At 42.1% G+C, this 14,118-nt stretch overlaps 1 protein-coding gene across 4 annotated transcripts in view; it reads left to right on the forward strand.

The window, feature by feature from the left end:
- LOC306917653 (uncharacterized protein) overlaps positions 1-14,118 on the forward strand; it is a 144,418-nt gene that overhangs the window by 6,703 nt on the left and 123,597 nt on the right. The window contains exon 2 of one of the 4 annotated variants that reach the window (XM_079495948.1): positions 11,880-12,027. The exons of the other annotated variants lie outside the window; for them this stretch is intronic. The gene's annotated coding sequence lies outside the window, so the exon portion shown is untranslated. The remainder of the gene's footprint in view (positions 1-11,879; positions 12,028-14,118) is intronic. 4 annotated transcript variants of the gene reach the window in all.

Consider the following 14,118-nt stretch of genomic DNA (forward strand, 5'->3'; position numbering starts at 1 on the left):
ACGAGGTAGATGGAAATCGTTGTCTGTCCTCAAGAACACCATTACGTGGATCCAGAGAGTCCAAAGGCTGATCATTAGCAAATCTGTTGTGTTGTGTTGTGTTTTGTTGTGTTGTGGTTAGTCATCGTCAAAAAGTACCTTTAGGAGACATTTTCAGGAAAAAAAGAATCAGCAGTACAATTTGAAGAGAATAAATCGATCTTTTTTCTCTAGCTTGCTGCAAAAACAAATGGAAATTGCAGTTGGAAGTCGGAATGAACTTGAATTACACTCAACATTGTTTCACACACCCAGGCAGTTATAATGTAATTAACCTGTTTCAACGCTTGAAATAGTGGGTTACATCTTTTTATTTATTCATTTTCTTATTATTATCATTATTATAATTCAATAATTGGATTTCTTCCAGCGTTCCGGTGTGGTACCAGGGTGATATTGTGCACTTTAGAATGAAAGTACAACAGCACGACCTCTGCAAAGGCTTTTCATTGTCTGCGATGACATCTGTGAAATGCACAATTACCTCTCTTTCTCTCTCTCTCTTGCGCACATTTGCTCTCGCCCCTTACCCAACTGTCAGGTACTTTGTCAGACTTCGAACCGCCACTATATGTTCAGGTCTGACTATTATAGAGCGTCGCAGTCCCGCCTCCTACCCTGGACCAGGAAATGAAACTCAATGCATTTTCCTCATAGACATTTCTTAAAGTATTTATTTAAAGACGGTTACGCCGTGGACAAAGCCAACTCGAGTCGTGACAACTCATGACAACACAAACAATATTTTGGACCAAACACATAATTAGAAAGAAGAAAAAAACGGCAGGTTACAACACTTTTTTTGTTTTTCTTCTTTGTAATTATTTGTTTGGTCCAAAATATTGTTTGTGTTGTCATGAGTTGTCACGACTCGAGTTGGCTTTGTCCGCGGCGTAACCGTCTTTAAATAAATACTTTAAGAAATGTCTATGGGAAAAATGCATTGGGTTTCATTTCCTGGTCCAGGGTAGGAGGCGGGACTGCGACGCTCTATTGCAGGTGCACTGGAAGAGTTTGTAACATTTTTTGACGGTGTGGTAAAAAACCGAGCAATTGCAGAGTCAAGGATGAAACATTCACCATTTGTGGCGTTTGGGGGCCACAAATGGAAGCATCACAGAAGTGTGTGTGTGTGTGTGTGTGTGTGTGTGTGTGTGTGTGTGTGTGTGTGTGTGTGTGTGTGTGTGTGTGTGTGTGTGTGTGTGTGTGTGTGTGTGTGTGTGTGTGTGTGTGTGTGTGTGTGTGTGTGTGTGTGTGTGTGTGTGTGTGTGTGTGTGTGTGTGTGTGTGTGTGTGTGTGTGTGTGTGTGTGTGTGTGTGTGTTTTTTTATAATATCTTTGCTGTCAGGCAGAGTCCTTGCATGTTCATATTTCAACTTTGTATGCTTCTTTGTCATGTAATGCCGGCCGGCCTACTTTATCATACAAGAATGTGAAGAAAAAGTATTGAAAATAGCTAACCGACAAGCCTAACGTCTGCAATGCAACGTGTTGTGGGCATGAGCATCAGCTTTTTCACTATTATAAAACTAAACTGAAAAATAATATATATATTAGCTATATATTATATAGCTCCATCTCAATGAATTTAAATATTGTGTAAAAGTTCATTTTCTTCCGTATAATTCAAAAAGTGAAACTTTCATATATCTCAATTCATTGTGCATAAAGTATTTAAAACGTTTTTTTGATTTTAATCTTGATGATTATGGCGTACAGCTCATGGAAATCAAAAAATCCTATCTCAACATATTAGAATATTTTACGAGACCACTAAATATTTTTTTTAAAGAGAAATGTCGACCATCTGAAAAGTATATTAATGTCATGCAGTCAATACTTGGTCTGGGCTACTTTTGAACAAATTATTTAATCAACAGGGCGTGGCATGGAGGTGATCAGCCTGTGGCACTGTTGAGGTGTTATGGAAGGTTTGTTTGATCTCATGTCTCACACCTTCCTCTTGACAATACAACCTATAGATTCTCTGTGGGGTTCAGGTCAGGCCAGTTGGCTGGTCAGTTAAGCACAGTAATCCCATGGTCAGTACCCAACTTACTAGTAGTTTTGGCTCTGTGGGCAGGTGTCAAGTGCTGCCTGAAAAGGAAGATCAGCATCAACATAAAGCTTGTCAATGTATGGAGGCACACAGTGCTGTAAAATATGGTTGTGTTGAGACTCTGGACTTGACAAAACACAGTGATGATGTTGGCCGTGTTATCTGCATACAATAATATACTTTTCAGATGGTTAACATTTCTCATTTAAAGACTATTTTTTTTAGTGGTCTCGTAAAATATTCTAATTTGTTGAGATTGGATTTTTTTTATTTTCATGAGCTGTATGCCATTATAACAAAAAGGTTTTAAATACTTCACTTCATGCACAATGAATTGAGAATATATGAAAGTTTAACTTTTTGAATTATATTAGGGGAAAAAATGAAACACAATATTCTAATTCATTGAGGTGGAGCTGTGGAAAGAAAACTGTAATAGTTTTACAATTTACAATTTAGGCATTTAGCAGACGCTCTTAATCCAAAGCGATTTACATTAAGCAATAACAAAAGCATGGCATACATCATATACAAAAGTAGTTATCATGAATCATGCGTAAACTAAGAACGTAACAGTGGAGTATCTATGTAAACTATATATACTATACTATATATTATATTATACATGTGTACTATAAAGTGCTATGACTACATAAAATGCAATTCTAGAGCTGTCTACGTAACAAGCTATGAGTCTGTTTAAAATACTATCTAAGTCTACATAGTATAGTATTATACTATGTACTACTGTACTATATATTATGTAGTATCTAAGTCTACATAATGTGCTACATACAAGGTTTCCGCCCGGCAGCAGCGATATAACATAGAAGTGCTCCCACCTTTCTAATTAAACCATTCAGGCCTGACGTCGAAATTTATAAAATGTCTTCTAAATCCTGACAGTTTTCTGTCAGGATTTGGGCCACATTTTCATGTTTTTTTTCAAAAATAGCAGATCTACAAGCTCGTAGCGCGCCACTCGCTATGAGCTTGTAGATCTGCTATTTTTCAATAGCTAAAGTATAACATAATGCTTGAAACACCAAAAGGGGTTCCCGCCCAAAACGGGTTAACATACCAATCTAATATGCCAGCGACCGTGTCTGTACTCAGCGGAGGATGAGCAGAACCCCATAGGTAACAAGGGTAGTTAGAGCTCTTCCTATTTTTAACCCGTCTTGGCAGCAGAAACTATAACACAGTAGAGATCAGGGTCTCTTGGAGGCAAGTGCAAAGGCCACGTCCTGCAGCGCCTGAGCTAAATCACAAAATGGGAGCCGCGTGTTACCCCACTAACGTGATTGTACATACACGCACGACAATGTACACATAGGTGTGTGTGTGTGCACGCACGCACGCACGCGGGTCAGGCAGATGCACAAGAAACATACAGTACATACACAAATGTGCATGCTGACACACACGACTGTGGCTCAGGAGGTAGAGCAGGTCGTCCAATGATCCATGGGTCAGCGGTTCGAATCCCGGCTCCTCCTGTCTACATGTCGAAGTGTCCTTGGGCAAGACACTGAACCCCAAATTGCTCCCGATGTGCTGGTTGGTACCTTGCATGGCTTCCGCTGCAATCGGTGTATGGTAAATGGTGCATTTAGCGCCTTTATCCAAGGCACTTTACAGAGATTGTGCATTACATTCACCCATTCACACACACATACATACACCGATGGCAGCGGAAACCATGCAAGGCACCAACTAGCACATCGGGAGCAATTAGGGGTTCAGTGTCTTGCTCAAGGACACTTCGACAGTAACTCTGCGGGAGCCCGGGTTCGAACTGGCAACCTTACGTTTACCATCCAGGCACTCTACCCCTGAGCCACCGCCGCCCCTCCTTTTGTGTGTGTGTGTGAATGGGTGAATGTAATGCATCTATGTAAAGCGCCTTGGATAAAGGCGCTATATAAATGCACCATTTACCCCACACACACACACACACACGCATGCAACAGGGCAACATACAGTGTGCATACACATGCATGCACCCGTTAACTGTTTAACATCAAAGCCATTCCAGAGCTAATGGAAAAATGATGAGGGTCAATGACCCTCGGGAATGGTCGTGTTCTTCCAAATCCCAACAATCCCATTTTCCCTCCATTTCTCTTATGTAATAAATTATTCACAAATCACTATTTGTACTTGAATGATGATCAGCGGAATTACGTGACAGGGAAGACAATTTCGTTTTTTTTCTCTCCATTTTTCATGGGTAGACGCCTGTAACCACATGAACCCTATTGACCGGGATCCCCCAAGACTTCATACCAAGTCTGCGCCTTTTTTCCAACCCCAATCTCTTTGCCGATATATTATAGCCGATCCACAGGCTCACTGCTATTTTCACTAAATGTAGAATAGGGCCAGTAGGGTTTATGCGGTTAAAGGATTGTTCACATTGAATTAGACGAGCTGTTACACATTCAGACCTTTGCTTTCAACTGGTGCCATACAGTAACTCCCATCTGTGGCCATTTTCAAAGCAGTGTTTTGCATCCTCAGGTAAAGTCAATTTGGAGATGCAAAGCCGTAGGTTTGAACTGCTGCAGGTGGATTGAGTTGATCATTCTGTTTTGTATGACCGAGTCGTTGACCGAGTGGAAACCTTGTACGTCCCAAAAGCCAAAACTGTTACTTTTCAGAACATTTTATAAAGAACCAATTTTCCAATAAATCCAATGCAGTTATTATTTAGTAACAAGCACTTGTTAATACACCTCAGTGGTTCAATATTTATAAAAATCCATAGAATCACTTTCATTTCACTTAAAAAAACAAAACATAGCGAAAAATAGCAGCTCTACAAGCTCATAATGTGTTGTGTCGTGGCTTGTAAATGGGCACCTTTATTTTGCTACATTTATGTGACACTGTAGTATAATGTAGTAGGGTTTTATAGATTATGGGGTGGGGACCATTCAAAGTTGAAATGAGGAGATACAAGGTTAATTCATTTCTGCCCTATGACAACAATGGTGACATAGATTCATTGGCAATATCAACAAAAAGCTAAAGCAAAAGTGGCCATGATGTTGCCATTGGCATGTCCTGGAGCAATAAAGCCACATTGTTTACTATTCCGGTGGAGCTGCCCAGTGCAGGCCACCAGTGTAGCTGTAGCTGTGTGCTGCCCAGCGTTTGAGCCTGATCTTAATTGAAAGTGTGTTAACTGGGCTGCGGTTTAAGGCCAGAGGAAAGAAAATGACATTCCAGTTCTTTGTCAAAACAACTCTCAGTGTGTTCCCTTTCCAAGCATTCACATCACAAATGTCCTGCAAAAGCGCCTGGCAACAGAAAAAAGCACTTTCGTTTTACCTACCATCTGCACTGTAAAGCGAAGATACATTGGCCGATGTTTACCGCGCTGCCTTCATCGCATCGTTTGCCCGTGAGAAGGTTTGGGCTGCAGGTGAACATGCGCGTGTCCATTCTGCAGCAAATTACATACCAGTGCTGCTATATTCCCTGCATCTCCAATAGCACTATTGTTAGTAATGACCCAGTTAAAATCGGCCGCTGGACAGTTGCATGGGGTGGGGGGGGGGGGGGGGGGGTGGTCAGCACACTGAATTAATGTAAGCTCTCGTAGACATTACTGCTGAAATGGTTTGACCAGCACGGTCTCTGTCAGAAGAAAGAGAGTGAATATAATTTAGTTTGATTTTAGGGGAACATGCAGGCCAGGACAACTTTCCTCCTAGCTGCCTCCATTGTTAAATTTGCCTAGCTAGTATACTGCATAACCTTCCCTGTCCAAACTAGTGCCCCTAAGCCATTACTAACAAAGTGACCTCAGTCAACTTGCATGGGTAAATAAGGGTTGGATTACTTTTGTGTACTTAAGTTGAGATCATGCATGTGAAAGGAAGCTTTCATCTCTATCTCTGACAACTATTAGGTTATAATGTATTTAAACATTTCAGATCATTGTCGCATGTGTGCCCTTGCCCTATTCTGCTCTCCAAGCCAGTGCATGGTTCTCTAACTTTTCTTGGCAGTATAGCCTTTTAACCCTGTCCTCCAAATCCAAGTATCACACTTTGCTGACCACTATTCCGGTGTTTTTTAGGATTGATTTTAAAATTCTTTTACTTGTTTATAAATCCCTAAACGGTCTTGCACCCTCTTACCTCCGCAAATGCCTACCCAGATACGTTCCTAATCGCGCCCTCAGGTCCTCCACTGCTGGCCTGCTTGAAGTGCCTAAAAAAATGTCTACAAAGAAATATGGTGAGGCAGCCGTCTGCTTCTATGGGCCTACAGCCTGGAATAGACTTCCATTTCAACTTAGACACCCACCCTCTGTAGACATTTTTAAAGCTCAACTCAAGACTCACCTTTTTAGTCTTGCTTTTAGTTGAGTTCTCTATTCTGACTGATTTGCTGTGTGCTTTGTTTTTCGTCCATTTATGTTTTTATGCTTTTATTATGTATGCTCTTTACCATTGTTTTATCTTTCTGCTTGTGTTTTATTGCTATTTTTATGCGCTGCCCTGTGAAGCACTTTGAGTTGCATTTATGTATGAAAGGTGCTATATAAATAAAGTTTATTATATTATACATGCTTAGACAAGAGGAAGGACAACTCTACGCATGAATGATATAAGCCACTGATCGAGGAATTCAAATGAGTGTGAATGAGTTTCAATTAGTGCCTCTGGAACAGGTTTTAAATTGTTGTGACCATAACATTTTAGTAAGTCCACATTTTATGTCAATATGTTCTAAATATTAGAAAAAGGCAGATTTAAAGAACAACAGTTTCACAGAGGTTGTCATTGTTTTATACAGTAAAATTCTCAATTTCCACTTTCTCTCATGTAAGTGTAGGATCTCGGTGTATCCCTAGGGCCACACATAAAACCCCCACTGTACAATAAGCCATTACGTGTCTTTTCTAGTACTACAGAATCTCACCACAATGAGACACTGTACCAATCTATTTAGGCTATGGCTCTTCACACTTTCTGATCCAATATACCTCATCGTAATACCAGGTATAGGCTGAAGTCCTAAGTGGGATAATATTGTTGCGAACGTTAGGCAATCGTCAATTATTCACCACCAGATATTGCTTATGCATGTCTTTGGCACATTAATGTCTTTACCTATATTACTCAGCACTTAGAAACGTGTTAGAATTAAAATGTATGCAGACGACGACCCTCTTTTCCCTCTGTTTTCCCAGTAATTAGATTGTCAAACCATAGCCTCTGTGAAATCTGTGGATTTATTAAGTTTCAAATTACAGGCCATGCAGCAGGGAAGGAATGACTATTGACTGCACATTCAGACGGCAAATGAAATCGCAGTGTTCGAGATCCAGAGTCTCGCTGTCACTTTACATTAAACTATCTGCAACTATCTTGAGCCGAACTAAAATGTTTAAGGGTTAAAGTTGTGAGGAAGAAGCTATTGGAAAAAAAAATCAATGCAAATGTGTTTCAACACTTTGAATGATTTGCCCCAAAAAAAATCACTGGCATATTATTGCTCGGCCAGTAGCTTTTGTATACACAACACTGTTCCAACCGGGTTAGTGGTCATTTTGACCGTTTTTTTTAAAGATTTTGAAGTTGATTATCTTTGCCCATGAAGCTTTCAGAAGGTTCCCCTACCATGACCATCATCATCCATCATCATTACATCATCCCAGAAAATTTCCCAGAAAATCTGAAACATTTTCCAAATATGAATTTAAGCACATGCTACCTCTGTCTGATTTTACTTCAGACATGATAGTGTTAAAATCTCCAATATGCAGATTTGGCTAATGTGTTTTTAACTATGTTATTTTTTTAAATATTATTTAAACGTCCAAACCATAACCTTTTATGTCCCACAATTTGTTTTTCACTCCCGCATTTGACCTCATTTCGAATTCACACATAAGAGGCAATCCTCACTTGCCCAGAGAAGATGCTGAGCTGACCCTGGTACCAGGGTCTAAAGTTCTCTAGCCTCGGAAACCCAGACGTTTTTATTTCCAGGGAGAAAAAAAAAGTCTGGGTCCGAGTCCACTTCAATTCGGCATAGAGTAGCGCAAACATCTCTCACTCTCTGCTGATTTCTGATCGTCTGCACCTTTGTTAAATTGACACGCACACGCACACATATACACACACACACACTCCTCTCACTCTCTGTCGCTCTAATTAATTAGTCTCATGTCTAGCAGCTGCGCATAGTTTCTCCTGGCGGATCCTGCCGGGAGCTGCCTATGCCATAAAAAGCATAGGTGAGTTCCATCCAGGCTAAAAGTTCTCTATCAAGTCCAATTCTACAAATGCCTTCTAAAATCGGTAGTTCTCACTCTTTCGAGATAACATTTCCCACACGTAGGCTACCTGTGAGCTTGCATGTGTTTTTTAAATAGCCAATGCGAAACTCTAAAATGACACGGATGCTTTCCCGGTTTTAATGGGTTAAGAGTAGGGAGACCTGCACCTCCCACCACTGCAGATGTATCGTTTATATTGTATTAACATTATCATCAGATTGGCAAAAAATTACATTATTCATTAAAATAAGTGCTGTATTGCAGCTTCAACATGCTTGAAATTAGAATTGCACCAAGGACAGGATGTTTATTGGACAGAAGTACACAATAGTGTACGCTCATCGAGTCCTGATCCACAACCATTCCATCCTCTCCACGTCCACCTCTTCATTCAAGCATGAGCTTTCATCTTGTGACAGACGGAGAGAGTAAGAGAGAAACAGATCGAGGTGAGATGGAGAATGGAGAAGGTTGGGGTGGGTGGTTGCGACGAGAGGGAGGGAGAGAGAGGGAGGGGGAGGGAGGGGGAGAGAGAGAGGGAGGGGGGAGGGAGAGAGGGGGGGGGGGGAGGGTGGAGGGAGAGAGGGAGGGAGAGGGTGAGAGAGAACAAAAAGAAAGACAGATCCATGAGACCGAAGCTGCCTTTTAATTTCCGTTGCTTTGCTATATTCAGCTTTGCCCTGCATCCGTGGTTCTGGTTAACTCCGCTCGCTCCCCTTGAGAGGTCCATCTCCTCCACAATCTAATGCGGTCCCCAGCCCACAATGATAGATCACGCTACGGTACATACGGGAGGGTATATTGTCTGCCTCTCTGATAAGCCAGCCAGCCCAGTGGTAGCCGGGGAGAGAGAGAGAGAGCGTGCGTATCACGTGCAATTTACACATGCGTGATGTGTGTGCGCATTCAGGCAGCGACTGTCGTGGCGGGTGCATTTCCTGGGGCCTGCCTCTGTGCATGCGATGCCATTTCCCTCCTGTGTTTTGACACCCGCCCCACCCCACCCTGCCTGGCCGCAGCTTGGGCCCAGGCCTGCCAAAAAGCCAGCCACGTGGTGTCGCCATGTAGCAGCACTCTCTCTGGAAGGGCTCCCTGTCACTAAGTGAGGTGAGTCACTCCACGTGAGGGCCTGGCAGAGTGAAGCCGTCTCTAAACAAAGGAGCCGAATGCTCCCCTCTGAGAGGGCCATGAGTCAGCGGCACTGCGCATGAGGAAACTGCTAAAATAGAAAGGTGTGTGTGTGCGCGTGTGTGCGACTGTGTGTGTGTGTGCGCGCGAATGCGCATGTGAATGTACCCTTGGATAGTAAAACAAAGCAAGAGTGTGAGTTGACCTGAATTTGATTGCAGGGGCAGAAACAGTGAGTTGTACTGTACGGTTGCAGTAATGTTTGCTGTAGTGCCTCGTAACTGTTCTGTCAGGACAACCTTCGTCAGAACTACACATTTTGTACTCTTGATACTTTGTGCACTTCAAGTGCTTTTTGTTGTTCATTATATTGCACTTTATTTCAAATATAGCTTGTGATCATGTTTCACTCAGGATGTCCTTGAATAAGAGAGCTTGCTCTCAGTGGTCTTCCCTGAATACAGTGGAATAAAGTGGAAAAAATGTGTTATGCCTATTGTTATAAAGCATCACGAGTATCCCTTAAAACATTTAATTTAGTAATTATGCGGTGTTATAGACACATTTAGAATGTATTGTAAGTATGCTTGCAAATGCATCACAAGCACGAGGCTTCATCGTAGCAAGTGTTACTGTTTAACTGCATATTAACACTTAATTGTAGTTAAAAGCGTATCTCCTGCTTGGCGGCATGGCTCTGACAGGAGGCAGGAGGACCCTCCCCTCCGGTGCGCTACAGTGCTCTACAGAGCTGCAGCAACAATGACATTGACCAGATCAGACAGGCGTTAAAAGGAAGAGCCGGGGTGGAGGTGGGTGTAGCGCAGCAGAGCTTGCGGGTGGGCATGTATACGGCAGGAATATATATATATATATAGGCAAAGACCAAGCGCTCCATATAGCGTGAATGGCCGATGGCAGACTGACACACCGAGCCTCAGCCAATAGCAGTGAGGCAATATGTCGCCGATGTCGGCTGGGTAACCTCGGACGTCCAAAACGTTTCAGGAAATGCAAAAAAGGAATACTTTTCCTTGGTCCAATAATACACATGCTCTTTTTTCTCACTTTCTCGACACAAAAAGAAATGAAGAAACAAATAAATCTATTTTGATTGCCTTGCACGCACTCATGTGCACGCACACGCACAGTCGCACTCACACACACACACACACACACACACACACACACACACACACACAGTCACACACACACACACACACACACACACACACACACACACACACACACACACACACACACACACACACACAGCAGGTGAAAACTCCTACAAAGCAGACAACAAAGTGGTGTCAAAACACTAAATGTAGAACAGTGTTTAAAAAAAGATGGTCCGATATGAAAGCCACTGGCTTCACCAGTACATTACGTACACAGCATGCTCTACCCTTCACTTTGCCTTCTGTTGTTCTTACTTGAGCACATTCATTACACGTCTGGCTTTGCTTACATTGTGCCTTATCCATAACACATGACTTGCACTCTAGAATTTGTCCTCACTCGTCATACAAGGTGACTTGCATGTATTTTGAGGATATGACAGGTTTATTTGTATGATGTTTCTAAACACTACACATGTTTTTCTTCAGTAAATTTCAGAATAGTTAATTTCTGTCATGTCAAACTTTTCAAAATAAAGGAATGCGTAACTAAACCTTTCAATCCCGAACCCCTTTTGGATTAGCAACATAATGTTTTTGTAATTTCTGAATAAAATTTAGGTCAGGATTTTTAGAGCGTCGCAGTCATAATAATTCCCAATGCATTTTTCCCATAGACATTTCAAAAAGTATTTATTTAAAGACATAAGTGTCGTACAAAGCCGTACAAAGCCAAACTCGAGTTGTGACAAATCGTGACAACAAACACAATATTTTGGACCCAACAAATAATTACAAAGAATAAAAACAACAAAAAAACTGTTTTAACCTGCCGTTTTCTTCTTCTTTCTAATTATTTGTTCGGCCCGAAAAATTGTGTTTGTTGTCATGAGTTGTCACGACTCGAGTTGGCTTTGTCCGCGGCTTAAAAGGTCTTTAAATAAATACTTTTTGAAATGTCTGAGGAAAATGAACGGGGAATCATTTCCTGGGTCCTGGTAGGGGGCGGGACTGCGACGCTCTATACTGCAAAGTCCTAATATGAATAGCAAAAATAACACATCAGCTATTTTCAGGAATTTCCGCAATGACTTGCCGTAAATAGGCATGCCATATGTCTGTCACTTTTGCTATTTCAGAATATTTTATACCCATAATTGACCTGGCTGGTACTTCCTGGATTCATTTTCATTGACATTGACTGCATCATTTGCAATGTGTGTTTTTCTCAGCTGGTGAGGCCATTGTAGGCTGTGGAGTAGGGCGTAGGCAACACACGTGAAACCAAAAGCTGACATCTTAATGTCCTCAACACATACAGAAGCTGTTAATTTAATGTGCCAACACATGGAGAACCGATCTGTAAAGGTCTGGGTGAAGGTAATGATGACTGACTTCTCTCCTCCTTAGATCTCTCTGTATCGAGTGTAAAAACATGTGGGAAAGTGTGCGTGCGTGCGTGCGTGCGTGCGTGCGTGCGTGCGTGCGTGCGCGTGTGTGTAAGACGATAATGTGTTAATTAAATGGTTCCAAAGGTGCTTTCGTGTTATACTCCTTATATTAGATTCTAGATGTTAGTTAAGTACAGCACCACATGTATCCAGTACTGTAGCGTATAGTCTTGTGTTTCATAAAGGCTTCCTCTTGTTGTTATATCACTTGCAAAGGTGCCGAGGGGGGCTGCATGTGCAGCCTCGATTATTGCCTTTGGTCAAGCCGAGTTTAAACTTGATATGCGTGGATAAATACTTTAAATAGGTTCACAGCCCACCCTCGCTTTTGCCCGCTCAGTATACCTGTAGGTAACTTCACCTTAACCCGTCAGTCTTGCCAACACATGAGGTAATTCTACAGTGAAGCGACTCGGGGTCAAACGTACAAGAGCGCTTCACAGCCAGTCGTTTCAATTTGTCACACGGCCGGACAGAGTCTCCTAGCCCCACTCGGCCTGCATCACCCTTACAGTGCTCTCTGTGTCAAGTGGGCGGTGCTGTATTACATTGCGGGACGGAATCTGGACTCGCTCTCTCTACGGTCCAGACGTTTTCGTGGCCCTCAGCCTGCTACTCCGAGTTGTGCGTGTCAGTACAGTACATGGCTGCTGACGTGCTGATAGCCCCAAGCCAATAGAGCCATTATGGTGTCTCCACAGTCCACACTAACGATGGTTCTCTTCCGTTCAATTCTGCCCTTCTCTGCTCTGCTCGGTTCAATTCTCATCCACTTCACTATTGACCTACAGTACCCGCATTGTCATTGTCATTAGATTCACCAGTAAAGGCAGGTTCAGGGTTTTTGCTGTGTTCAGATTATCTGAGTATGCTTAACCACTTTAACCTTGTCGTATTCATCTTATAACGGCATTGCATGGCGAAAATTAACAATATACCAAGCTCATAACGAGAAAACGTAACATCTTTTGATCATGTTTGTACATGGCCAACATATGGACACCAGGTTGAACGTGGCGTGATGTTGTGTGCACAATGCGTTGATTTACAGGTCCGTTTTTAAGTAGAGGAGACGCTTCAATGAAGGACACAGTAGTACTATATATCAGTGTGTCTGTTTGTGATGACTGTTTCGTGTTGGCCCCACCAGGACATCCCAGCAACACAAAACGTTTGTTTACATTATACAGTCAAACGTGTGAGCGTGCCCTTGGCATCCATTAGCCTCTCCCCATGAATGCATCTGGATTTATGAATCATTTTCGGATCGATACGCATCTTTGATGTGAAGAACGGGCCTGAAAGCCTCTAAACATGGCTCGTTTGCTTACCCTGCATCCGGCATCCAATTACACGATGGATGCGGCCCCTTAGCTGTAAGCTGCGCGCTGTGCTATTTAAGACATTTCCGCTCTAATATGCAAGAAGGTTGCGGGGGTGACCTTGTCACTAATTCAATCTGAGATGGCTATCATATTTCAATCAACATGTATCACTGGACAGGAGATAATGAGCGGAGGTAAATGGATTATGGCTGCATGATGCCAGCCACACTGATGTGGGGGCTTTTGCGCCCCCGCACTATGCCCATTAGTTTAACGTTTTCCTAAAATTGGTGGACTATTATTTGAATTATGTATTGTATTATGTCTTATTTTTTGTATCATTTCCCGCCATGGACCAGCTGCCATTATACAAATGGACCGTATTCGTAGCAGTGTTGTTTTCGTCGACTAAAACTAAGACGAAAAATGTTCGTCGACTACCTTTTTTCACTGACGAAAACTAAATGGAAACTAAATGAAAACTAACCTATGATGACTAAAACTAAGACTAAATATACTGACAATTTCGTCAAAACAAATAAAAACTAGACTAAAATGTTAGGAAGGGACTAGTGGACAAGAGATCCAGTATGAGTCATTTTACACTTGGTTGCATGCTGAAAATAGCAGATCTACAAGCTCACAACACGTCGCGCTGCGACGCGTTGTGAGCTTGTATATCTGCTATTTTCAGC

The sequence above is a fragment of the Electrona antarctica genome (genome assembly GCF_951216825.1).
Source record: "Electrona antarctica genome assembly, chromosome: 24".
NCBI classification, from domain to species: Eukaryota; Metazoa; Chordata; class Actinopteri; order Myctophiformes; family Myctophidae; genus Electrona; species Electrona antarctica.